We start from the raw sequence: 27,377 nt of genomic DNA, 5'->3' as shown, positions 1-27,377 counted from the left end.
TATTATCATGTCTACCAAGAAAACCTAAATTATTTAATAACACTAACATTTGTGTTAAACTTCATCTTACCTCAGTACAGTGGTTCATTTTTCTGGATCTAAGGAGGGTTTTTCTCTGTTATCTCAGTAGACAAAAGGACCTGCTGTTAGAAATAACCTCATTTTGCCAGTTGTTGAGAAGAAGCATTTGAATTTTATAATTTCCTTTCCTGATCTGATCCTTGAGAGGCACACTGTGAAGTGGTGATGCACCAGGGGCAGATAGAATTCTGGCTCAGGACCCATTATTCTTAGGCAAGTGAGACACACTGAGTTAGCTGGACATTAAATGTCATTGAATTCACTTTTCTTTCTTGAATTTTAAAGCCTTAAGATTTCATGCTTAAACTGCCCACATTCTTGTTGTCTGAGTAAGCATGCTTCTTTATGAATGCTTACCATATTGTAAAAGTTAGTCATTTTATCACTTCATGAGAAATATTTTAATTAGGTAAGTTTGCCTTCCTGGCTCTCAGTTTTAGATTATGTTAAGCAATGTTCAGTTATATATATGTTTGAGACAAAAGGTAGGATTAGAGTGTATAGCTCAAGTTTGTTTTCTTTCAACAAAATTTTTATTTCTTGGAGAATGGATTGAATTTTTCTATTTTGTGAATTCCTAGCCTTCATTTCTTTTTTGTTAATGTAGTGCCTATACTTTTTAATGTGCCCCGGCAATATTTTTATCCATTTGAATGATGTCTTGCCTTATATAAATTAGGGAGTATTTAAACCAGGTATTAAAGTGGTGATAAGCTGTAATTCCCATGGCTTTTTTTTTTTTTTTTTAATCTGTGTAAGACCAGCATGATGGTACTGCTCTGCCAGCTGAGGAGTATAGAAAGTCACGTTTCTGGAAGCTGGATTTCAGTTTGTTTTTTTTTTAAATTAGGTCTTAGGTCCTTGAGATTTCCCTTAGAAAATTTGGCATATATATGAGCATCGACTACAAGTCTTTAACTGTTTGGGCTTGTGATTTTATTTGAGAAGCCCCCTCAGGGACCATTGGCTTGCCAGGTACTGTCAGCCAAATCTTACTAACAGCTTGGGTAGTTATCATTACCTGTTTGTTGAGAAACTTTATTTTCATTAACAGTTGTGTAAATAAAGCCACACAGTATGTATTTCTTTCCCTCCCCCCCTTTAGAATGTACCGGTTAACCTTAACCTTCAGTCTGACTAAATTGAACAAGTGAATGTATTTGTATAGAGTGAGGTTCTTGAGAATTTTAGATAAACTATTTCTGACTCATTGAAGTTAAAAACTCTTTTATTTTATTTTTGTTTTATTTTTCAGAACTGTCTTGTTTTAATAATTGTCCTCTCATTTCATTGAGAATGTCAATGTCAGTTCTGATTTTGATGCCATGTCAGTGGTGTGTGTGTGTGTGTGTGTGTGTGTGTGTATTTTACGTTGATCTTAATAACTTGTATCAGTCTGGATTCTTGTGCAGGTTGAATGAGACTGAAAATACTGATGCTAGGTATGAAAATATTAATGTCTGTCAATTTATAACTTTTATATTCTTAGTCATGGAAATCTATTCCAGTGTAGTACATGTTAGTAACTGTATGCAAGGAAGCGTTTCCAGATTTACCTTTCATACCTCATCAGGTAGTGTTTTCTGTCCACTTAATTCAAAGTAGCTTCACATTAAGTTGTTAAAAAAATACTATCTGTCATGATTGAAGTTGTAAGAAGTATTTATAGGTATTAAAATGAGTAGCTAACTTAGTATTCACCATAAATCTTCTGTTTATCCAGTTCACACAAAGAGGATGTGGGCCCATGGTTGTAATGTTTGGCCTGATTTTTTCATTTTCCCTAGATAAAAAAATTTTGTGTTTTCCCACTTCAAATTATTGCATGATGGTTGATGACCATCACTAAATGCCAAGAAACACATGAAGAAATAAAAATCACTATGAGATTTTAACTACAAATAATACAAAACAAGAGAAAAGAGGAAAAGAAGCAAATATTCAATAATGAATATATATTTACACCGTGCACTGGATATACAGTGTAATAACACTATGCGAGCCATGCTTTCTAGCAGATTACAGTATACCAGGGAAGATGGCCATTGAATAAATAAAGTGATTGTAGGAAGGAGTAAGAAGGAAAGCTTCCGTAAGAATGTTACATATAAGGATAGATAGGAGGTAACTAGATAAACTGATGGAAAATAAATATTTAGACAGAAGGAAGAGCCTGAAGCAAGATATACACAGTATATTCAAAGAAATCAAAGAAGTCAATGAAACATAAGTATTCTTATCCTTGATTTTAAACAAAGGTGTTAGTGGCTCAGAGGTGACGTTGCTTACCTAAGTAAGACAGCTAATAAGTAGAAATCTGTTTTTCTTACTTCTTGGAAAATTTGGAGCAGAAAGTGTTTTTGGTTTGAATTTTTTGGGGGGCGGTCAGAAAATGTTTTAATCTCTTATCATATTTGGGATTATTGACCACCTTCCATATAGGTAAAAGATGTCCAAAATAAATTAGAAGATGTATTTCCTGTGCTTACAGAGTGCATAAATTAGATGACGAAATTGAATCAAGTCAGTGCAAATCACCAGGAAGCAGCAAATAAATAGATGTCAGTTTGTCTTATGACCTAATGAATTTTCCACGAACTTGTAGAAGTTGGTGATGAAAGTAGGTTGGAAAAGATGGAGAAAGCTTTCTTGAAGAGATGAACAACCTTAGGACTGTATTGTTATGTTGAAAAAAAGCAACTAGAAGGGCACTGACAAAGGTGAAGAGATGGAAAGAAGCAGGACAGCCACAGTGGTGTGTATGTTGGGGAGGGTGAGGCGTTCATCTCAATGAACAGTGAGACCCGGTCAGGCCCCTCAGAGAGTCTTGTGAAGTAGTCCAAAGAGTTTAAACTTGGCACAGTAGATAGTAAGGAGATACTGGGGTGCTTGAGAGGCCAACGCATAGCTAATTGGTAACTAACAAAAGTCGTGGAGTTTCCTTTTTTTATGGTCTGTTAAAAATAGTTTAGGCAATAAGAACAGCATTGGAGACATTCATTAAAAAGAACCATTCAAACAGATCTCCTCTCTTCTAAGAGTCTGCAAATGAAAACTGGCAAACCTGGTATAGTTAACAAAGCCTGCTGAACAGAAACAGGGTTTGATTTTGTGTACAAACAAGGATATTATAATCTCTAAGAAAGAGTGAATGAAGGGGCAGCCATAAAATGTTCACTTTTAGACAGAATGTGATCAGGGGAGTTTTGTACTTTGTTTCCAATTGAGAAAATTTAATACGGGCTTTTGGAGATTTTAAATGAAGAAAGAGTGATGATGATGATGATGTAGCTCATGGCCATGTTCATTCTGAAGATTGTATAATATGAAGGTAGACTGAGTCTGATCCTTCAGTCTCCAGAAGCCTCTTCAGGTACACCTGGCAGGACCACTATGGAAGTGTATCTGACCAGGTTTACCAGCATGAGCTATGCATTTTCATGTTTGGGTACTAGTGATCTTTATAGCAGTCTGATTGGAGTGGGTAGTGGGGAGGAATGAGAGAGAGAGAGAGAGAGAAGAAAGCAATTATGGCATTTTCAAAACCTCATCCTAAGTATTTTCTAAGGAAATGGCTATTTTTGATTTTGCATTTGCATGTGGGTTCCATCTGACAAACTGAACATAGGAAGTGAGTTAATTGGTGCCTTCTCATGTGTGATGGTTGTATACATGGATTGCTCCTATAGCACATCCAGTCATGTTGCTCTTCAATGGCAAGAATATATTTATGGCATTGATCTAGTTCCTGGAACTGATGATGGCTGAACATATTTTAGAAATATGGCTCTCTTATATGTCAAAAATCAAGTATCTGGGTTTAATTTATAAGACGAATTTAAATTCACTATGCTCCTAGTACTATTGCTAGTTCATTTGTATTACTTAGATCACTTAATCTCTCAGTGTTCCTCTTTTGTCATATGTAATCATAAATAAAACTTACAGGGTTAATTAATTAAAAATATCCAGATAGTTGGGGTTTTCTTGGAGAGAGGGTTGGGGAAGATGGCTAGAGAAGAGTTGTATATCTTAAGGTAAGAAAGAAAATGATGAGAAAATAGACTTCTGAACTCATTCTACAGAAAAGTAGGTTTCAGAGTCTGCTCTGTTACATTTTCTCTCTGTTCTGCTATGTTTTCTATAAATAAGGCTCTGGCACTGTTACAGAAAGTTGTATTTAATAATGATAAGTTTGAAATACATTATAAATTTCTCAATCATTAAAATATCAGCTGTATTTAACAGACTGTGCAAAAGTGAGAATGTTTTTTTTGAGAAAAATGTCTAAAGTAAAACAATGTTTCCTATAAAGCTTTTAGCACGAAATTAAAGTGAATGTCCCATCACTGGGATATTTGGTCATTTGAATAATAAATTGGATTTAGATCCCTACTCAGTAATTTACTAGGAGCAAGAATAATTTAGAGAAGCTTTTAAGGCTGACAGACTTGAGTTCAAATCCTGGTTCTTATCCTCAAATGACTGGCTTACTCTCTCCATGCCCTTAGTTACCTTATTTGAGAAAAAAGGAGTTAAATCACATGAATGTTTTAATGATTAAATACGATAATGTGTATAAATGTATTAACTAAATGAGGCACCACAAAATAAACATCATAACTATTCTCTGCCTTTGGGCAAAGCATTTAAACTCTTTGAACATAAATTTCTTCATTTATAAAATTAAGGTAATACAACCTCACCAGACTGCTACAATCAAAACACTGAGGTGATATTACAAAAACATTTTGGGAATTGTCAAGAGGGAGAAATCAAGGATGATACCCTTGTTTCTGCCTAGACTTCTGGTTTATGATGGGGTAATCCTAACACAGTAATCCTAACACAGGGCAGGAAGCAGGTTCGAGGGAACAGATGATGAGTTCTATCGTGGGCATGATGAACTGGAGACTGAAACAGGTTTAGAGCAGCAGAGCTCAACTGAAAGTCACACACAAGGCACTGGTCTTGTTAAAAATAAAATAAGAATTTCTTCCTTGGTCATGTGCATACCTGTTATGGGTAAAATGTCATTTTGCCAGCTACCATGACTAAGTCATTTTTTCATATATCTGTGGTACCTAAAATGGACATTTTTTATTACTACTCTTTTTTCCTGAGTTGGAGCAAATACATATATACCCTCGTGAATGACCTTTGGTCTGGGCCTTTCTGTGTTGTGATTGGTTAATCAGTGTGTGGACCGAATGGTGCAAATAGCTCTGCGTAAATCACTTGCTTAAACAAAAGTGAATATTACATGTATTCTGAATGTTCATGGAATTTATTTTCTCTAAATGAGCTGATGACTGGCATCACAAATTAATAAAGTACTCCAAAACATTATTTTCACCTTGGAGAGGTCAGAATTAAATTTATATTTAAATTATGTATTCAAACCATATTTATGTGAATGAAGTCAGAACATATTTCCCTTTAACTTGATTAACCTTCATCTTGATCATGTTTAGACCTGGGCTTATTCAGTTGATCTCACTTGAGGCTCCCTGTTGACCAAAGGCTTTACATGTGCATGTCCAGCCGGTCATGTAGTTGGCATTACATAAAGTCAGCTGTATTTAGTGAAGATACACCAGAGTCATGTACTAAGGCAAAAGGCAGTGTGGATAAGGCTTAGGGTATTGACTCAGAGCTAGACTTGAAGTTATGCCACAGTAAAGCTTTAATATGGTGGTATGGGAAGCATCACAAGGACACCTGGAGGCTAAATATTTGGTTTAAATTGTGGCTCTGCCACAGACTAACATCATGGCCATGGAGGTTGCTTAAAGTTCAGAAACTGGAATAAAAATAGTACTTTCCTCATGGAGTTGTTGTGAGGATTGGGTGTGTTATGTTAACATATGTAAAATGTGTGGTAAAATGTGAGAGTAAGAGAAACAGTATCTGTTACTATTATTAGAAGAATATGGTCATAGATGTTATCAGGGTATAAGCAACAGAAGCCATAGATGTAATAGGGTATCCCAGACTGACAGTAAAGAGTGGGAAGAAAGCCTAGGACAGAGTCCCAAAGAAGGTGACATGTAAGGAATGGGCAGAGGAGTGGAGACCTGCTGAGATGTAACCATACAGGTAGGAAGAAAATCAGGCAAGTATGATATTGTGGAAACTAAGACAAAAGGACATTCCAATTAAAAAGAATTGGCTGACATTACCAAATACTAAAACAAACAACCCCCCCAAAACAAAAACAGATTGCAACATTTCGTACCTCCATGTACCATTAGTAGATTGTAACCATGTCATTATGATATTCAGATATTACAGAGTGAATGGCATGCTCAAAGTTGGTTTTTGCAGGGGATTCTCAGATTCTCAACAAGTTGTCATAAGTATTTTCAAACATTTGCTTTACAAGGTAGGAAAGTGGACACATTGACAAGAGCTGTTGGAGTGTAATTGTTAGGGACAAGTCCAGTGGCAGTAAGCTGAGTCTGAGCATTGGGAAATTGGAAGATGATAGTAATACCTATGAAGAGGCAGGCAGGAAGGTATGGGCCTGAGGGAGACTGGCAGGTTTAGGAGATTTTTATTGTTCTGGGATGGGAAAATATGCTGATGTTAAGGATAAGTTAAGGAGGTGGCAATATGGGGGAGAGAAGAGATACTCAGCCTAAGGATGTCAAAGCAGTAGGATACAGAGCATAGTTAAGCAGCGGGACTTCAAGGGTCAGTGATAGAGGGGACACTGTTAAGTGTAACAGGATACATGGAGAAAGGATGGTTCCAACAGTGCAGGTACTTTGTAACTTGGTATCGAGTTCGGGAAACTCCTGTCTGATGGCTAGCACTTTCTCTTTGAAGTAAAGACAGGCAAATTTTAAGAAGAATGACGGAAAAAGTCAATACCCAAACTGAGAAGCATTGTACCACTCAGTACTTAGAACTAAAATGTGACAGTAATAGAGCCAGTCCTATTCTCATTTAATGGGGGCTACTTAACTTAAACTACCAGACCTCATGGTTTAGCTCTCTAATAGGACCCTGTCGGTGCCAGGACGCAACAGGGAGCCCTCTGAGTGGTGGCTTGATAAGCATCCCCAAGGAGGCAAAGTGTGCTTTACGAAAGGTGGCCGGATTACATAAAGCCATGAAAGCAATACCAGAAATGATTCTGTAGAGCTGTCCATTATATCTTTTTCATTGAATTTATAATGCTAGGAAATGAGTATTCAAAAATGGCTTATCTCTTTACCTATTTATTTGTAATACTAAGAAATTCCCTTTTTTGAATACTTTACTACAGAAAATCACTTTTTCTTGATAGCCCTATCTTTTTTTTTTTGAGTGATCTTTGGTCATAAAAATAGAAGAAAAAATAGAAGAGAAGCTTTACTACAGGGTTCATTTCTGAAATGAAATTTTTTTTATAATTCATTTTATAATCATATGCATGATTGAGACAAAAGCAGAACTTTTTATTCTGAAATGAGGTCAACTTGAGAATTAGCAGAAACTAGATTTTAAGTAACTATCTTGTATTCTCACAGCTCTGTCTTTTGAGGAGCTGGTGTTCCATTAATAATTAAATATTTCACATGTAACAAACTGGCAGTCTTCTTAGTTTTTTTTTAATGATTCAGAAGTTACACTCAAACTTCAAAAATTTTTAAGGTAACGTAACCATTTTTGGAAAACATCAACCTGTTGGGGTTTGCATCATATGGTTCTTTTTTAGCATCTTTGTATTCCTCTCTCTATAGGGCTTCCTATAGGAAATTTTACCATGTCCATTCTACGTAAAATTTGTTTACCTTTGTTAGCAAATCATTTATAAATGTAGATACAAAGCTAACTTTTTTTTTAATTTCAGGCTTTACAAAATTACCTCTCCAAGGCTTTATACTTCAGAAAATTAGTTTCTCATTATAAATATTAATATTTGATAATTTTAAAAGTTCTGCTTTGAGGATTTATTTAAATTGGGTAAAAATATATATAAGAATATACAAAGATTTATATAGTTCCTGATACTGTATTAGTTAAGGTAAAGGACTAAGCTCCTCTAACAAAGACATCCTGAAGCAGTGGCTCAAACAAGATAGAAGTTTATTTGTGTCTTGGGTAACAGTGCAGATATATCATCTGTGTCTTTTAGCAGCTCTGTTTCATGCAGGCCATGCCTCTGGCATTTTTTATGTGTAACTTCCAAAGTCACTGGTTGCCACCACTATAAATAAAAATGGAAAGAAAAGAACATAAGCCTTGGGCCAAAGATTTCCTCTTAAGCTAGTCAAATAGAAGTTGCTCACATTTTTGCTTGCACTCCATTAGCAATGAGGGTTGAATCACATGGCCAAGCATATACCAAAGGAAGCTAGGAAATACGGTTAGCCAGCAGCCATGTCTTGGCTATACTTTGCTGTTAGAAGGAAGGAGAAAATCTTTAGTGAACAGCTAACAATATCTGGCACAGATACTAATGAATGTAAAGGAGAAACACAGTTTTAAGAGCATCATCCCACTCCTAGAGATTTTTGAAAAGTAAGATTTTGGGCTGTCACATTAATTTTCCAGATTACTCTGTGCTGTTGTAGATTCAGTCATAATGTGTGAAGTTCATGTAATGTTTTATACAGAACCAACAAACCTCCTTAAGGAGAGAATAATGGCGTATCATGAGATAAAAAGCCATGTTATAACTGAGATTTTCACCTATACCTCTGTTACCTATACCTGCTTTCCAATTGCTTGAGTTATTTTCCTGAATTAACTGTGCTTTTTGTAAATGTATTCATACATATGCATTTCCCCCATCCCGTGTTTGGTATCGGGCTTCCTCCTACCTAGAACTTAAGAGTTCAAAAGGGAAAATTTATCTGGGGACGATCATGTGTAATACATGAACTAGATGGATGGCAAAAAGGAGGTGTTTCAGAAAATAGATGAGCCTACTCGGTGGTGTGAACAACGAATAGAAGTATCAACATTTAGAAAAAGGAAAATCAGAGAGACATTACAGGAAGAAAAAAAAAAAGTGTGTCCAAGGACATGGGGCCAGGGGGACTGCAAATGAGGTGATAGAAGTGGAGTAAAGGGCCCAGAAATGAGACAGAGTGTTCAAAAGGACCTTGGGTGCCATGCCCATATATCAGCATTACCTATTTGGTGATTCTAAAACCCCTGGCATACATGAATGTATTTCTGGGATTTATGTCACTATGGAGATGTCCTTGCAAATGGTAGTCTAGAAAATTTTCTCTTTCTTCTTAACTTTTAAGCATAAAACATAGCACCATAAAAAATAAACCTGATTTCTTAAGCTCAAAATATGAAAATTCAAATTTCAGGGTATAATAGTATTTTTTTAAAAGATTTTATTTATTTATTTGACAGAAACACAGTGAGAGAGGGAACACAAGCACAGGGAGTGGGAGAGGGAGAAGCAGGCTCCCCGCTGAGCAGGGAGCCCGATGCGGGGCTCAATCCCAGGACTGTGGGATCATGGCCTGAGCCGAAGGCAGACGCTTAACGACTGAGCCACCCAGGCGCCCCATAACAGTATTTTTTAAATCTGTTTTTCATTATGTAACAATAAAAGTTGAGTCTACATTTTAATATGCAATATGCTCTAAATCTTTTTTCTTAAATAGTATGTATATAGCAATACAATTGCATCCATCCTTTTTCCATGAGAGGAACACTTTATTATTTTTTTATTTTTACATATAAAATGAGTGTAAAGACCATATGAGATAACTTTTGTTCTACAGTCTCTGCTTATCTAGTGATGTTAAATAAGCATTCTTTTTTTGTATTCAATCATAGAAAAGAATCAAGTGTTTATCATATGACATGTTGAAAATATTTTTGAAATCCCATAAAACTTTCAAAGGAAGTTTGTAGGTAATGGGTAGCCACTGAAGGTGTTCTAGCCAGAGAGTAATTGCTTTATAGAAAGATCACTTTCAAAGAAAGCAGCTTGGTGGATAAATTGAAAGTAAATAGAGGTGGAAAGAGAAATGGAGGTAGTGTTGACTAGAAAAGGCACTGGGGGAAAGGGAACATGTAGAAGGGATGCTCACACATGTGTTCTGTTTTAGAAATTTAATTAATATTATCTTATTACTATAATGACAGTATTCATATGACTTGGTTTTATCCTAATGCTGACTTGTTGCAGAACATATTGTTTCCATGTGAGAACCTTCTCCCAACTCTTAGATGTCCTTCCAAGTACTTCCTTTAATTCTAGTTGCTTATCTTCCTCATGTCTGTGTCTCCAAATCAGAATAACAAGAACATGCTTACAAATCTCACTTCTTGGCTCCGCTGGAGGGTGGGGGTGGGGGAACAACATTTGTGCTCTGTGAGATTTCCCCATGCCTCAAAAAGCACTAGAATTATTTCTTCTCTTTCTCAGAAGCTTCCTGTGACTTCTTTGAAGTCTTTGTGATCAAGAGAATTAATTTGAGTCTCTGAGGGCATTGGATTTGGAGTGAAAACTTGTCTTTGCTGTTAACTTGCTGTGTTGTGTTAGGCAGAAGACGTCACCCCTTTGGAGGTTTGTTCTGCCATTTGTAAAATTAAAGGTTTGGATTAGATGAGAGTTTCTTAACTCTTTTGGTTGGACTCATTTCAGGGGATCTATGAGCTCCCTAAAATTATATGGAAAATTCTGTGTCTATTTATGCAAGCACTTTTCTACAAGAAGACCCACAGCTTTCATCAGATTCTTAGAGTTCTGGGACTCTCCCAAAAAGTAAAAACAACCACAGCAAAGCACTATTATGATCATTTGACATAAACTGGATTTCTTGCTGTAAAACTTCCATCTTTTGATGGCAGCAAAAATATTCCACATGACAGGTTATGGGATTTTCTTAGATGTAGACCTATCATTTTATGAATTCATTCTTAAGTAATGCTGTACCTTTTAGTGACTCTTTGATCATCCAGGATGCCACCAATAACATCCCAGCATCTGGTTTCTGAGGGAGAGGATGGAGTGGGGAAAATCAAGTGAAGGAACAGAGGTCACCCAAGGAAGGATTCTGTGTGGTCCAAACTTGTGCCACCTGATTCTTGAGACTAGGAGCATATTTAGATTTTCTTCCCTTCACTTATGCAGGCCACAAGAAAGGATGTGAAACCCTTGGCACTGCTTTTGACAGAGTTGCTAATGTCTGTCCTAGACACAGAAATTGGCTGCAAAGTACAAGTGTGGACAAAACTGGCCAAAACCTTGTCTAACTCTGAGCAGTGACAGTCATGGAGATAAAGTGAGATAAAACAAGAATGAGTGTTGACCCTAGAGCTATTTTTAAGTCTGAACCTTGGCCAGTGCTCTAATAAACTAACCCAAACACACTTCATAAGTTCCAGATAGCGTAATTAGATAGTGATTAGTTTTTCCTTCTCAGTATCTCAGTAAGAATATGCAGAGTTTAGCTTCATTTCTGTTTGCTTAATTTATAAACAGTGGTTTAATTTTTAAGAAATTTATACAGGATTTATATTGACCTTAATCATTTTTATTTATGCTGTCCCCTCCCCTTGACTTCCTCTTATATCTCTCCCATATCCTGGAGGCTATTGCTTTTCAAACTAACAGAGGTTAAATGACCCATTTTTGTTCATTTCTTTATTGTAATTTTCCTCAATTTATCATTGTGTTTTTACTGTACATAGCTAGTAAGCAACTTGTCATGTGACTCACCACATTAGATTCAGCAATGTTTGAACCGGTCTATAGCCTGTTCAGTGAAGTGAGTCCACTCATCACTTGGTTGGAAATTGCAGGAATATGATTTGCAGGAATTTTTGCAGGACTGAAATGAGAGGACAATTGATATATGTAGAATATGTATGATGGTGATAGCTGGCCCATGGTTTGGTAGAAGACATAAATAGGACAATGCACCCAAAGCAGCACTGCATTAGTATTCAAATGCAATAACGTTTTTCAAATTCATAAGTAAGAATCATTGGTAAATTTTAATATGGAAAAGCTTTAATCAAAGATAACTACATTAAAAAGATTATTATGTTTTGCTATAAAGTCTCGGGAACAAAAAGATCTCAAATGTAATCTCCAGTTTTAAACTGGTTGACAAATCAAAGAAGAAATTAATTTATCAGTGATAATATATTTAATACTCAGGCACACATTTTTACTCTGGTATGGCAAAAGTTTAATCTTGTTACTGTTAATACTTGGACATGATATATAAAAGCATCCCTTTACATTCAACATACAATTCCACATACAATTCACGTGGGGAATCAAGTCCATAAAACTTAACCAGGGCTCAATAAATGTGCTTACGTTGGATTCCTGGAAATGAAAACCTTGAGTTCTGTTTCTGTTTGGTTTCGGCTCACTGCATTACGAGTAGGAGGAGGCAGTCCATACCTGCTGCTCACATCAAGTCAGAGCCTTTAATGTGAGCTGGAAAGAGCAACTTAAAAGCAGTTCAAAATTTAAAAACTTTCAAGGTGTGACAAGGGATTCATTCAGGTTCAGTCATAACATTTAGCATCCTCCACCTGGTGATTTGTCACCAGGATCTCTTCAGCATCTTCCACTGAATAGCCATCCCATTAATCCTAATAATACCTTCCTTAATAAGACAGAGAGGTGTTTGTTTTAATAGTTAAAGTAAGCTTTAAAAATTCTAAAGTACAGGACACCTGGGTGGCTCAGTTTGTTGGGCAGCTGCCTTCCGCTCAGGTCATGATCCTGGAGTCCCAGGATCGAGTCCCGCATCGGGCTCCCTGCTCAGCGGGGAGCCTGCTTCTCCCTCTGACCCTCCCCCCTCTCATGTACTCTCTCTCTCTCTCTCTCTCTCTCATTCTCCTTCTCTCAAATAAATAAGTAAATAAATCTTTAAAAAAAATTCTAAAGTACAAAGGAAGTTGCTGATTATCCCCAAATTGAGGGGAAATAATACTATTAAGTAAATCCCAGTTTCTTAAATATTATGTTGAAATTGTACAGTACAGAGTTTTTGATAAATTTGTCGTTAAAAAGTCATTTTGCTCATTTAATTAAAATCTTTACTCAAGTATAAAAGGTTGTTAAGTAATGATGGCTCAAAAAGCACTCTGATTATATCAAATCACGCTAGTTTCATTGTATGTAGAATGTCCCGGTGAGGTGAAATGAGCTTCTACTAATACTTGATGTTTCTATTTAAAAGGCTAAATGATTAAATAGATGTATTTGGAACTTGCTGGTCTCCTAAGGAACTATTTCAGCTAATAGAGTTACTACATACTGTCTTTTTAAATAAAAATATTATGCTTGAATGCTAAATTTTGAAGAAATGAAGAATACTAGAAAAGGGTCTCAATACTGAACACACTACCTGTACATATGGTGACGTCATGTTTATTATCACGGCTTCTATAACGTTAGTGAGAAATCGCTGGCACTGGCATAGAAGGGGTATCTGCATGTTTCCTGTGCATTTCCTGCGTAATGCTCTTGTAGATATGGCATTCCATAATATTATCATGGCCTTGGTCTGTCTTTCTAGCTGTAGCAAGATAGAATGCAGATGTTTCAACTTCACCACCTCATAGACTCACTGAAAAGCATTAAAATAGAGATTTTTAGTGGTTAATAATAAAAACTCAAGTAAATTTTAAAGATCTAGTTGGTTTTATTAATCAGTTTATAAATTAGCAGCCAATCTAGCAAGTAAAAGGGAGCTCTAAGGAGTTGTACAAAATGGAAGGATTTTATGGGACAGGACAATTAGCAAAGGAAAAGAAAGACTGTTTCAAGCAGGGTCACCTTTTAGGGGAATCAAAAGAGATCTTATTGGGTCGATTACCTCATCATCCTTTAGGGAATGGAGAGGGCCCCTATGACAGATTACCTCATTGGTGCTGAAAAGAAAAATCCTGACTGACCCCTTAAGACTTTATTTCTGTGGGAGGTTGAGATTGCAAGTAGGTTAGGTATTAAGCCCTGCTTTGTTGACTTGGCGTAGAATAAGGTGACTCCACTGGAGGCCTGTGTGGTTTTGTTTGTTTGTTTGTTTGTTTGTTTTTTAACACTGGAATCCATCCCAGGTGTATCTGAGTCAACCCAGTTCCTTCTAAATCACCAATGACTTGGTTCGCGGTGACGTGGTGAAACAAACATATGTAGACCTAATTTTTTTTAAAAGCCCATGTTTTTCTAAAATCTGATTTTGTTGTACGTATATGAAATTATGATTTGGGTTTGCTATTGATTTGCCTCTGCTTACAGTAATGTTATCACAGACATAATGACTCTTAGAAAATGCTGCTTGTGGTAACAGCAGGGGTACTTTGAGATTAGTTTCCTTCCTTTCTGATGATAAAGTATAAAGGAGATAAAATGGAAGAAATTTTCACACTTGTAAAGAGTAAACTTTAAAATTAAATTTGAGGTTTACTGATCCTTAACACAGTATTCATTTTTCTGGATACCAATTGCTTCAAGTCTGAAGGGTACATTAAGATGTTTCAGAAACTTCACTGAGAGGTCTTTATTTTTGTTTACCACATAAAATTGTTTTCTCCTGTGCATGAAGTGATACGTTTTGGAGGTAGTTATGGCTTATCCACTTGTTTCACTGTAGGATATCAATTAAGTTTTTATTGTATTTGGCAGGCTTGTTTATTTAAGAAAGCCTTAAAGAACAATTTTTGAAATATTGATTGGCAAGAAAATTAAAAACAACAACAACAGACTTGTCCCTCCTCACAGGTTCGCCTCACTGCCCTCTCCTGCGGCGACAGTGTTGTTACTTATTAGAAGGGTTAGAAAAAGAGCTGACAGTCATTTGTGGATCAAATCCTACTTCACTTGGTAGCTGGCCACGTTCTCTTGGGCACAGTCTGCTTCCTCTGGGCCACACATCTATTGTCATCTCATGTAAGGATTCTTAGATTCAAAAAACATACCCTAAGAAGGGCCACCCTTTACTATCATGTACATGCAAAATTTTTGTGCCCTTTTTGTATTAATACCATAAAATATTATGGAAAACACCTTCGTAAGCTGTATAGAAAAACTTAGAGATTTGCATGTAACATATACATCTTGCAGGTTTTTTTGAATTCTATTTGTAACTCTTTTGTACTGCCTCTGCTTCCTTGTGATGGGAAGTGTGATGGGATTAAATTATTGTTGGCACAGCTGTCTGTCGAACAACATGGATCTGAACTTTGTGGATCCACTTATATGCAGATTTTTTTTCAATAGATACAGTACTGCAAATGTATTTCTTCTTTCTTAGGATTTTCTTAATATTTTCTTTTCTCTAGCTTTATTGTAAGAATACAGTATATAATACATACAACATACAAAATATGCATTAATTGACTGTTTATATTATAAGTAATGCTTCTGAGCAAGAGTAAGCTATTAGTAAAGTTTTTGGGGAATCAAAAGTCATACACAGATTTTCAACTAGGCGGGCATTTGGTACCCCTAACCCCCACATTGTTGAAAGGTCAACTGTATAATGATTGCTGCATGTGTCTGTCACTGCTAACACATCATTAGGAAGAATAGAATATAATGGTTACCTCTTGGAGGAGAACTTAGTGTTTTATAACTTCTCTAGGATACAGAGATAATTGAAATGAATATTCTCTATCTGCAGAATAATAATTACTGTATATCTACCCATAGTACCCCAGTTTTACTTTATAACCCCACTCTAAATATTTTCTATTGACCAGGAATTCATAAATATTTCACTGTTGATAAAGAAAAAAGAATTATATTCAATGAAAATGAGAATTACCATTTCAGACTAGAAAACATATTCCTCCCAAGTTTTTGTGGATATTATATTTTTAAGGGAAAAAGGTATGTATGTCCAACTATGCTGAAAGTGTGTATGTGTAAAAATAACTTCAAAGGGGTTGTATAAGAAATTGCATTGGGGGAGATGCAATGTGTATATAAATAAGTGCTACATGAGGTAGAATAAATGGCAAGTGGAACAGACAGTATTAAGGACTAGAAGAAACTGATCCTTTCTGCATGAGGGGATTGAGAAATGCTTCATGGAGTGGATATCAACATCAAATGCAGTAAGATCGAAAAATCTGAAAGACCACGGTTACATGAATGAAGGCAGGAACTAAATCGCCCTTGTGTTAATTGAAAGGTGTGACAAGCCTTGCACATAATTGACAGTAAATAAAAATTTGTAAAATATGACCACATGTTGGATTTTTAACTAAAGCAAAACTTATATAATGAGAGTAATAGTAGATTTTATTAGGCAAGTAAAGACAAAAATGGTAGAAGTCTGGAGTTTCTATGTTACTGTGCCTTCATTTCCTCTGTGAACAACAGTTTTTTGGGTCTGAACTACATGCTGGGGTTGGTGGAAGGCACTGAAATAAGGCAGACATGTTCCGACCATCAAGGAGCTTAGAGTACAACTGGGTTTAAATAGGGGAAATTCGTATTTTTTTCGGAAGGGAAGTTCTGTTGTTTAATTCTTGAGTGCAGATAATGAAGCCACTATTGCATAAATGGCATCAGTCGTATGAAGGCCATGCTTGGTAGAGACAGCACAGAATGCAAGCATGTGTGATTTTGAAGTTACGACCACACATACTTACATCAGGCTACTGATAGAAGGTGGGATTTAAAAGGTGAATCCTTGGGTCTTTATAAGGAGAGAGATGAGAGGCGTGTGGAATGCTTTTCTGAAAACCAGGGGCTTGCCGCTTTATGGGAAAGGGTGGGGTGTCACTTGTTACATCATCCCAGTTTTTCGATTTCAAATGTGATGAGTGTAAAGTTCATTGGATTCTATTAAAATTTCTAAAATGGTAACTTATGTGTAAGATGCTAAGTTGCTTAAGGCTTTTGTCCTCAAGTTTTAGTACAAAGCGTGTGCTATTTTACTTGTTATTTGAAGCCTTTATCCACTAAACATTCTTTATATTGACATGCCTTTGATGATAAACACAGATACCAACTGACAGCATATAAAGTATAAGCTTGTAGCCAACTTGGTGACAAGAATAATGGCCCCCCCAAAAATGTCCAGGCCCTAAGTCCTAGAACCTGCACATATGTTCCCTAACATGGCAAAAGGAAATTAACGTTGCAGATGCAAATATGGTTGCTAGTCAGCTGATCTTAAAATAGGGAGATTATCCTAGATAATCTGAGTAGGCCCAGTGTATTCACAATGGTGCTTAAAAATGGAAGAGGGAGACAGAAGGATCAAAGAGATGTGAAATGAGAAAGATGGGACCAACTATTGTTGGCTTTGAAGCCAAAGAACATGGCTAACTTCTGGAAGCTGTAAAAGGCAGGGAAATGGATTCTCCCCTAGAGCCTTTAGCTTAATGAGATCTGTATCAGTTCTGACCAATAGAACTATAAAATAATAAATTTGTATTGTTTTAAGCAACTGACTTTGTGGTCATTTATTATGGCAACAAATAGAAAATTAATACATCACATGTAATAGTGGTAAGGAACATTTACAGCTTATTGTTAGAAAATGCTTGAAACAAAGTACTGTGTATTAGTGACAACAAGGAGTTGGAGAATGAAATGTCAAAATTAGAATTTAATACCATAGTTTAAAATCATGATTTGTTTAGAGTGTGAATGTAACTTTAATAAAAACCTTAGGATACTATAGTTGTTTTGTTTTTAAATCCTTGCAGATAAAGCAACAACAATTTGAGTCAAACCATAGTGAAGTTTAGTGGCATAATTAAGGGATTTTAAAAGGGGGATATATGTATTTTTAAATATAATAACAGAATTAAAAATACGCTGGTACCCAGATTAACTGGATATTAACAGTGTAATAAAGTACCTCAGATATGAGGAATCATGTTTTATATGTCATGATCTTGGTGAAAAGATTTCCCCAATACTTCATATTTTCTTAAAGTTCCCAAAATTCATAATGAAGTGTGCGTACATGTCTGGGGATGGGGATGTGCTTTAACAAAATAAGAATCATTTTCTCTGGGTTGAAAATTACACCATAATGAGATTTCCCAGGAAAGGTTTTGGTGTTGAGGCCAGATCTCTCACATAAGGAATTGAATACATGACTATCTGTGTTTCTGTAATTTAAAATGGGTCCTGTGCATAATGCATTTTGACTCTTAAATGTGCAGTTACTAATTTAAGAATTTTAAAGAGCCTCTCATGAAGATTTCAATGAAGAACTAGCAGCTGACTGTCCTTTCAGAAACGTTACTTATGTTTGAAAAGCTTTATTTTACGTTTGTCTTCTAGCCATCAGTCTCTCTGAAGAGAACTTTGAATCTAGATATTACAGAAAGTTCCAGGAATATCAAATATCAAATACTTGGTACTTTAATAACATGGAATGCCTCCACATTTTGGCTTAACTTATGAAGTGTGTTTCCAAAAGCTTAAGTTGTTCAGTTAGCCAGTAAGCAGCACTGTGGCTGTGGTATACAGTATAATACAATGTCATATTTGGAAGAGACATTGATTTCTTCCACTTCCAGGTTGATATTCTCCTTAAGATCAGGAATTTTGTCTCAGTTCATAAAATAATATTGCTAGATTGAGATTCAGTTCATCTAAAGGTAAACCACACTACTTGCTGCTTGCATTATTTCTTTGAATTTAAATTTCTTTATCTCTAATAGTACCCTTAATTGTTCTTCCTTCTTCATGGTTGTGTGGCTCAAATGACATAATATATTAGAAACGCATGTGAAATAATCAAAGGCATGGATTCCCAGTATCCCCCCCAGACTCCCCAAAAGAGTTAATGACTACATGGTGAAATTTATTTGAAAAAGTATGTTACTGTATTAAACTGATGAAGACTCACGATTTATATTGACTTATAAAACATTCTGAGTAGTCAGGCAACTACTACAAAGAAGTCAGTTTAACCCAGCATTTCCTACACTTAGTAGACTATGATGCCCTTTTGTCACAGAACATAGAATACGTGTCAGTGACATTGTTTGGAGAATGGCTTCACACAGAAATTTACACATGAGGAAACTGAGGCCTCAGACATGGCTTGGATATGAGGAGGAAGGTACTGCACCTCAGTAGAATTTCCTTTATTTTCTTCTTTACACTTTGCAGTTAGAGAACCACAGAGGTTTAGTAAGTTTTTTATAGGATTAGGGATTTTAGAAATAATTCTCAGTATCTTTAATTGCATAACTTTTTTTTTTCTTATAGAGAGGGAGAGAGGAGGGTGGGGAAGGGCGGAGGGAGAGAGAGAAAATCTTAAGTAGACTCCCCACTGAGCATGGAGCCCAATATGGGCTCAGTCTGATTGACAACCCTGAGATCATGACCTGAGCTGAATTAGGAGTTGGACACTTAACTGACTGAGCCACCCAGGCACCCCTAATTGTTTAAAATTTACTTATTGTTGGGGTGCCTGGGTGGCTCAGTCGTTAAGTGACTGCCTTAAGCTCAGGTCCTGATCCCAGGATCCTGGGATCAAACCCCGCATCGGGCTCCCTGCTCAGCGGGAAGCCTGCTTCTCCCTCTCCCACTCCCCCTGCTTGTGTTCCCTCTCTCGCTGTGTCTCTCTCTGTCAAATAAATAAATAAAATCTTAAAAAATTTACTTATTGCTGTTACTATTAGTATCATCATGATTATATCCCTTTTGATCCTAACTTGCCTGTTTTCAAAGTGTTTGTGATGACTCTAGTAGAAATTGTGCATGATATTTATTTTATGACTGCATACTAATAATTTTTACAGAGCCATATTTGAGTCTAAAAGCATAATGTGATAGTTTTGTGGAAAACTTAGACGACGTTCAAAAGCTCTACTCATTTCACACAATTATATATATTGTGTGTTAATTTAATTCTGTGACACCTATTGAATAAACTGTATTTAAAGTTTAGTATATGTGATTATAAATCAGCCACACGTATCACCTTCCCCTTGATTACAAACATTACCGTTATTATGTTTCCTGAGGACCGTCAGCTCTGTTTAAACAATAGAAGCCAGCGAGTTGAAGGCCTGATTTTGTGCACTTACAGTGCTTAGCCTTCATGCTTTCTCTCTTTGATTGCCGTGGCCTGTCCCTGAGGTAGTATTTATTCTAGTTTTATAGGTAAGGAATATGAACTACTGTATTCTCCTGTCTCCTCTGTTCATTAGGAGAGCCACTATAATTCTAGTTACCCGAATGCCTCTAAGAATCACTCCTATTCCTCTATGCCTTACAGTCAGTAACTAAATGCTCTAAATTCTAATTCTTTCTGGCATTTCCCACTTCCTTTTTTTATTCCTACTATGACCACTGTAATTCAGGTGTTGCTGACTTCTGGAGAACTGCTGGGTGGTTTTAGAGGTGGTCCCTCCAGTAATGTCTTTTCTGAAAACTGTCCTACATCCCATAGCTACAATATCTGACCACATCTCTAGATTCCATTGCTCATACCGTTGTTACTGTGTTGTGCTGCTGTTAAGAGACAATGATGATAGATACATTAGTGCTTTGCACATGACTGTGGAAACCACAGCTAGTCTGTCATTCCCCTACCAGAGAGAAATAGACTTTATTAATATTATTTCAGCCAGAGTTAAACATTCATCATTCAACAATTTCTTTTGGAGGTAAGTGGCAGTTGCACATCCAGTGACCTTATTTGTACTTTTCTCTCTCCAGTTAGGCGTTTGTATCTATGGATACTTCACATCCTACTTAAACCCTAGCTTACATGGATCTCATGCATATCCATAGGTTTCTGTGCTACACCTTTCTGGCCTTGGATATTTACTGACTTAAAATTGTTGCATAGAGAAGTTTTTAATTCTCTGGGGGTCTTACGATAAAATCTTTCCTGAATAATGGAAAGGTTTCCCCTCTAAATACCCAGAAGCATATATTTCAAATCACTTTCACCTTCAAGTACTTCATGCCCAGAGAGGAAGCTTATATATAGGTGAGGTTTTTTTTTTTTGCTCGTGTGGTTTATTTCTAAGATGGGGATGATGGTCATGGTCTGATGGTCATGATGTGGACTTTGTATACTGCTTGCCATATGGCAGTGTTGTTCTCAGTGCTTTGTATTCATTAACTCAGCCAATTACAAGATAAAGAATATCTTATATTTTTTCCAGCCTCATTGTTTAACCATGAGCTTCAAATAGAGTATAAAACTGACAGGCCTACCTGGTTACAAATATTTACTAGAGTTTTTTCTTGATCTATTTCAAGCACTTGTTATTCATTTTTAAATCATCTTGGTGAAATCTTAATATAATTCTTAGTTGAGGAAGAAGAAACTATAGGTGAACTAAGGTTGAGATTGATTACTGTTTGCTCTGGTGATTTTATAATGCATTAATGTGCTAAAATCTAGAAGTACTTAAAACCTCATTAGAATTTAACACAGGATAGAATTTTGAATTATGCATTATTCTAAAGAAGAGATTTATTACAGACCTATACTTATAATGTAGATGGTGCATTTTGAGTAGACTAGGAATGTAGCCAAAGAAATTTAAAATAATAGCGTATGAATATAAATGTGGAAAATTCTTAATGCACACTACTTTTTTTTTTTTAAGAAATAGGGACTAATTTGAAACAATTGTTTTTCCGTGATTAGCTCAAAATCAATAGTTTTATTAGCATTTATATTTGAGTTACCAGGATCTCAATGTGTAGTCTTTCTTTACTATATAATCTCTTTTATACAATATGAACTTAATTCTTGAAATTAGAAACCTTTTCACATTAAATGTGGTCCTGTATTTAAATTAAGATGAGTACATAAATATTTTGTACTCAGTGGAAGATCCAGGCTTGTGTAAAATTACTCATACAAACACTTAGCTGGGGTTTTCTCATCAAGCTACTTGAAATGTAGTTAAATAAATAATCTTTCTAGCACTCTGATAATTACTAGCCTGGGAAAGATAAGAATTATAGTGAATGGTAGAATATATGATGCCTTTTTGGTATGCCCTTTAAAATGAAATATCTTAATATTCATATTTACGTAGCTTACTTAAATCTCTTATGTTTAATATTTTAGATTTGTTAGTCTTTGTAAGGAAGTAAAGCAAAAGTTCTGTACAGCTTTTAGCTCATTTAGGGTCTATTTTCTTAACTCATTTGCATAAATTAGTGAAAAAAATACAGAAAAATGGGTTCTTGGTGTTTTGCCTGAATTCAGACACCAAGTGTTGATAAAATATTTAAGAAATTGTATAATTAAAGCCTAGGTGTCAAAATATTTTTTTAATTATTATAAAATAATTTTTCTTATAAAAGGGACTTTGTGGGTGCTCATCTCTATTGTAGTACAAAAGCAGCCACAGACAAATTGTAAATAATGGTTGGCCATGTTCCAATGGCATGTTTCAAAGACAAGAAGTAACGTTGATTGGTTCTGAGGGCCATAGTTTGCTGACCCCTGGTATAAGATCACAACTGACACGGAAGGAGGAAGGTGCAGGAAATAGAATGCTAATTGGACAATTAGGAAAGATCAACCCAAGCGAAGGTTCTTAACCTCAGGTTCACTGACCAGTTTTAGGCATTAACATGCAGCATGTTGTGCACTGGTTTCTTTCTCTTTTTTTAGTTTCAGATGTACTGTTCAGTAATTAATCAGTTGCTTATAACACCCAGTGCTCATCACATCACGTGCCCTCCTTTAATGCCCATGACCCAGTTGCCCCATCCCCCACCCACCTTCCCTCCAGCAACCTTCAGTTTGTTTCCCAGAATTAAGAGTCTCTCATGGTTTGTCTCCCTCTCTGATGACTTCCTATTCAGTTTCCCTCCCTTCCCCTATAATCCTCTGCATGGTTTCTTTTTTCCACTGGTTTCTTTTTCTTGTGAAATATGTCACGCCTATCTTCACTCCTTGAGATATACACTGCCTGAGGGTTTGTGCCCCCCAAATGTTAAAAACCATTCTGCTTGTTAAAAATGAAGGATGTTTGGGCGCCTGGGTGGCTCAGTTGGTTAAGCGACTGCCTTTGGCTCAGGTCATGATCCTGGAGTCCCGGGATCGAGTCCCGCATCGGGCTCCCTGCTCGGCGGGGAGTCTGCTTCTCCTTCTGACCCTCCCCCCTCTCATGTTCTCTCTCTCTATCTCATTCTCTCTCTCAAATAAATAAATAAATCTTTTAAAAAAATGAAGGAAGTTTATAAATAGATGTGTCCTGGATTATTGAAACATATATAGGAGTTGCTGAGAAATATTCAAACCTCATCAAAGTTTTCCATGAATTAGAAAGGCTGTTCCTACAAGAGTGAGACAAAAAGGATTATAAAAGCCCATGGTTTTGAAACTGTGCTCTAGAGAAAAATCTGACAGGTTGGTCAGGGGCTTCTGTGGATGGTGAGGGGGTCAGAAAAGGAAGTGTCACTGCTGCTCCTGATTCTTCAACTGAGGCAGTTCAACTTTATAGTTTATTTCAAGGCTCTGCCTATTAATATATATGAATAAAAGAAATAATACTTCCTATAAACTATTATAAAATAGTAAATAATATATAGTACTTATATTTTCTTTCTTTTTTTTTTTTTGCCGTAGCCTGTGAAGTATTTCTTTAGATATGCTTTATCATGGGCAATAATTCTGCTTGGTGTTTTCTAAGCAAGGTATTTAATAATGGCAAAGTAATATTAATCTTTAATTGGGTCTGTGAGAAATATGGCTGACCAGACTATGAGTCTGTTAACCATGGCACCTCTTTGTATTTTGTTGCAGGTTTTCTGCTCTGGAAAAACAATGCAGCTATTGATGGTTAGTCTTGGAATTACAATGTAGAAAGTTCTGCCAAATATCTAAGTTGGGATTCTTTAAGTAATATTATTAACTGTTAAGCCATATAGCAGATTTCTGTCTGGGTAGCACAAGAGATGTATTTTACATTCCTTCTTTCCTTTATTGATCAATTTTTCTTAAGTGCCTACTATATGCCAAGCACCAGGGGTCTGAAGGCAAGTATAGTTTCACTGCAAGAGAAAGAAAAAGGCATTTGAATGCTATATCACATTTCTATTTTGAATTATTTTAGTATTAATACTGTTCACTTGGGAAAAAACAGAGTAATTTAATTTATGAGCATTAACTTCTTAAAATATTACATTTGATCAGGACTTTTTTGGATCTCCTGTTTTTAAAACTTAAAAAAATCTGGTGTGCATAGGGTAGGTTCAGGGGTGGACATGTCAGGTTTTGTTGTCTCTATTTTGCAGATGAAAAAGAAACTGAGAGTGGAGAACCTTAATGAGATACCCAAGGGCACACTGTTCTTACATCAAAGATCTACGAGACTGTCCATTTCCGCCTCCTCTATTCTTAACTACACTCCGCTCTTCTTCTTCCTCAATTCCTAGCCTTGTGTTTTCCTCATATAAAGTGAGCTACACATAAAGAGAGTGAATAGGTCCTTTAAAATGTTCAGTAAATATTTTAACTAATGATTCTTACTCTTCTACCATTCATCAAAGCATGACATAATTGTCAAGAAGAATGTGTATTTTTAAATGTTTTCATAATATGTAGACAATTTTATATAACTAGAAAGTATATTAGGCTCATCAAGTTCCTTTTTTCCTTGTGTTTATGTTTTGATACTCCTGTAGGATTGCACTTATAATAAGCTCACACACCTCGTTGATGTAAGATAAAATGTGAAACACAGGTTAATACAGGTAAATGCAGATTTATGGCATAATTTGAATACCCTGTGATGATCTCTTAAAAGCTCTTGAAAGATTCTAAAACATATTTGGTTCATAGTTTTTGCAGGTACTTCAAATTTATTTTTTCTGGTTCTCAGGCTCTATAGTTTCATGTTTCCCCCCCTTACTCCAAGATACAGTACCTTTGCCAGTTCTACTCTTACATAGCCAAATCCTTTTCTTGAGAAATTGTATAGTTAAGCTATAAATGATTTTTCTATCTGAAAGATTATTGTAGGTGGTAAGTAAACAGCAGACATTCTCTAGAAATGGTCTTGTCTTCACATAAATCAGTTATAGAAATATGCCAGAGATATATGAATAGTTGATATAGTTTATGTTCTATTAACCTTGCTTATTTTTACAGCAGGTTGGTTTTACTGTCTTAATATTTTCGTTATCTATTTTTGGTCACTCCAAAATGAATAAAGCTTATGCTGTAAAATACTTTCCCTAAATGGTATTTTCCTGAAGGTTTAATAAAGCATTACTAGTTTAATCATCACTCAGTGCTCATATTTTGTGCAAAATTATAATTGCAAGCAGGCACTATACGATTCATCATGGGTTGTTTGTATACTGCAAACAGTATGGTAATGAAAAAGCAAAGGTCATAGCTATCTCTAAATCTGGCTCAGAATTAAGTTAATTCTCATTATTTTTGTGTACAAAATGCTTATAAAAAATAGAACCATCAAAGCAGTGGATATTCCAATGAAAAATTGAAGTTTAGTGTCAGTGGAAGTTGAAGGGAAAATTCAACTTCTCTTTGGAATGTAATAATGAAAATTAAATTTTTTTCTCTTTAAATTTTTTATTGTTATGTTAATCACCATACATTACATCATTAGTTTTGGATGTAGTGTTCCATGATTCATTGTTTGTGCATAACACTCAGTGCTCCACGCAGAACGTGCCCTCTTTAATAGCCATCACCAGGCTAACCCATCCCCCCACGCTCCTCCCCTCTAGAACCCTCAGTTTGTTTTTCAGAGTCCATCATCTCTCATGATTCTTCTCCCCCTCTGATTTCCCCCCTTCATTCTTCCCCTCCTGCTATCTTCTTCTTCTTTTATTTTTTTTTACTTAACATATATTGCATTATAGGTTTCAGAGGTACAGATCTGTGATTCAACAGTATTGCACAATTCACAGTGCTCACCATAGCACATACCCTCCCCAATGTCTATCACCCAGCCACCCCATCCCTCCCACCCCCCCACCACTCCAGCAATCCTCAGTTTGTTTCCTGACATTAAAGAATTCCTCATATCAGTGAGGTCATATGATACATGTCTTTCTCTGATTGACTTATTTCACTCAGCATAACACCCTCCAGTTCCATCCATGTCGTTGCAAATGGCAAGATCTCATTCTTTTTGATGGCTGCATAATATTCCATTGTGTATATATACCACTTCTTCTTTATCCATTCATCTGTCGATGGACATCTTGGCTCTTTCCACAGTTTGGCTATTGTGGACATTGATGCTATAAACATTGGGGTGCACGTACCCCTTCGGGTCCCTACGTTTGTATCTTTGTGGTAAATACCCAGTAGTGCAATTGCTGGATCATATGGTAGCTCTATTTTCAACTGTTTGAGGAACCTCCATACTGTTTTCCAGAGGGGTTGCACCAGCTTGCATTCCCACCAACAGTGTAGGAGGGTTCCCCTTTTTCCGCATCGCTGCCAACATCTGTCATTTCCTGACTTGTTAATTTTAGCCATTCTGACGGGTGTGAGGTGGTATCTCATTGAGGTTTTGATTTGGATTTTCCTGATGCCTAGCGATGTTGAGCACTTTTTCGTGTGTCTGTTGGCCATTTGGACAGCCACATGCAGAAGAATGAAACTGGACCATTTCCTTACACCACACACAAAAATAGACTCCAAATGGTTGAAAGACCTAAATGTGAGACAGGAGTCCATCAAAATCCTAAAGGAGAACACAGGCAGCAACCTCTTCGACCTCAGCCTCAGCAGCTTCTTCCTAGAAACATCGCCAAAGGCAAGGGAAGCAAGGACAAAAATGAACTATTGGGATTTCATCAAGATAAAAAGCTTTTGCACAGCAAAAGAAACAGTCCACAAAACCAAAAGATATCCGACAGAATGGGAGAAGATATTTGCAAATGACCTATCAAATAAAGGGCTAGTATGAAAATCTATAAAGAACTTATCAAACTCAACACCCAAAGAACAAATAATCCAATCAAGAAATGGGCAGAAGACATGAACAGAAATTTTTCCAAAGAAGACATCCAAATGGCCAACAGACACATGAAAAAGTGCTCAAATTCGCTCGGCACCAGGGTGGAAAATTAAATTTAAATAATATAGTGTTTGGTTTTTTTCCCCCCACATCAGATGGGTAATATGCCAAGGTCATAACAAGGTTTGAGGGAGACACGTATCACACAATGGTGTGAACACCCAATCATCACGCTTATGAACTACAAAAGGATCTAGTGTTCTTAATCATATGCTAATAAGGGAGATTTTGTGTAGATGTCTCTAAACTTCAATACTCCTTTGGGAATTTCAGTATTATTAAAAAAATATAAAGTTAACACATGAACCCATACATTTCATAAAACAATTTTTATAATACAG

General features: G+C 36.1%; 1 protein-coding gene and 1 non-coding gene across 2 annotated transcripts in view; one reads left to right on the top strand and one right to left on the bottom strand.

Moving 5' to 3' along the window:
* Window positions 1-27,377, top strand: part of CRPPA (CDP-L-ribitol pyrophosphorylase A) — a 294,956-nt gene that overhangs the window by 236,984 nt on the left and 30,595 nt on the right. The window lies entirely within an intron of this gene.
* LOC113912103 lies at window positions 27,126-27,229 on the bottom strand. Its single transcript, XR_003516722.1, has one exon. It is a non-coding gene; the product is annotated as a small nucleolar RNA U13 (small nucleolar RNA).

The sequence above is a fragment of the Zalophus californianus genome, chromosome 12 (assembly GCF_009762305.2).
Source record: "Zalophus californianus isolate mZalCal1 chromosome 12, mZalCal1.pri.v2, whole genome shotgun sequence".
Taxonomy (NCBI): Eukaryota; Metazoa; Chordata; class Mammalia; order Carnivora; family Otariidae; genus Zalophus; species Zalophus californianus.
Note: the sequence above shows the minus strand (reverse complement) of the source record. Positions and strands in the feature narration are given on the sequence as shown.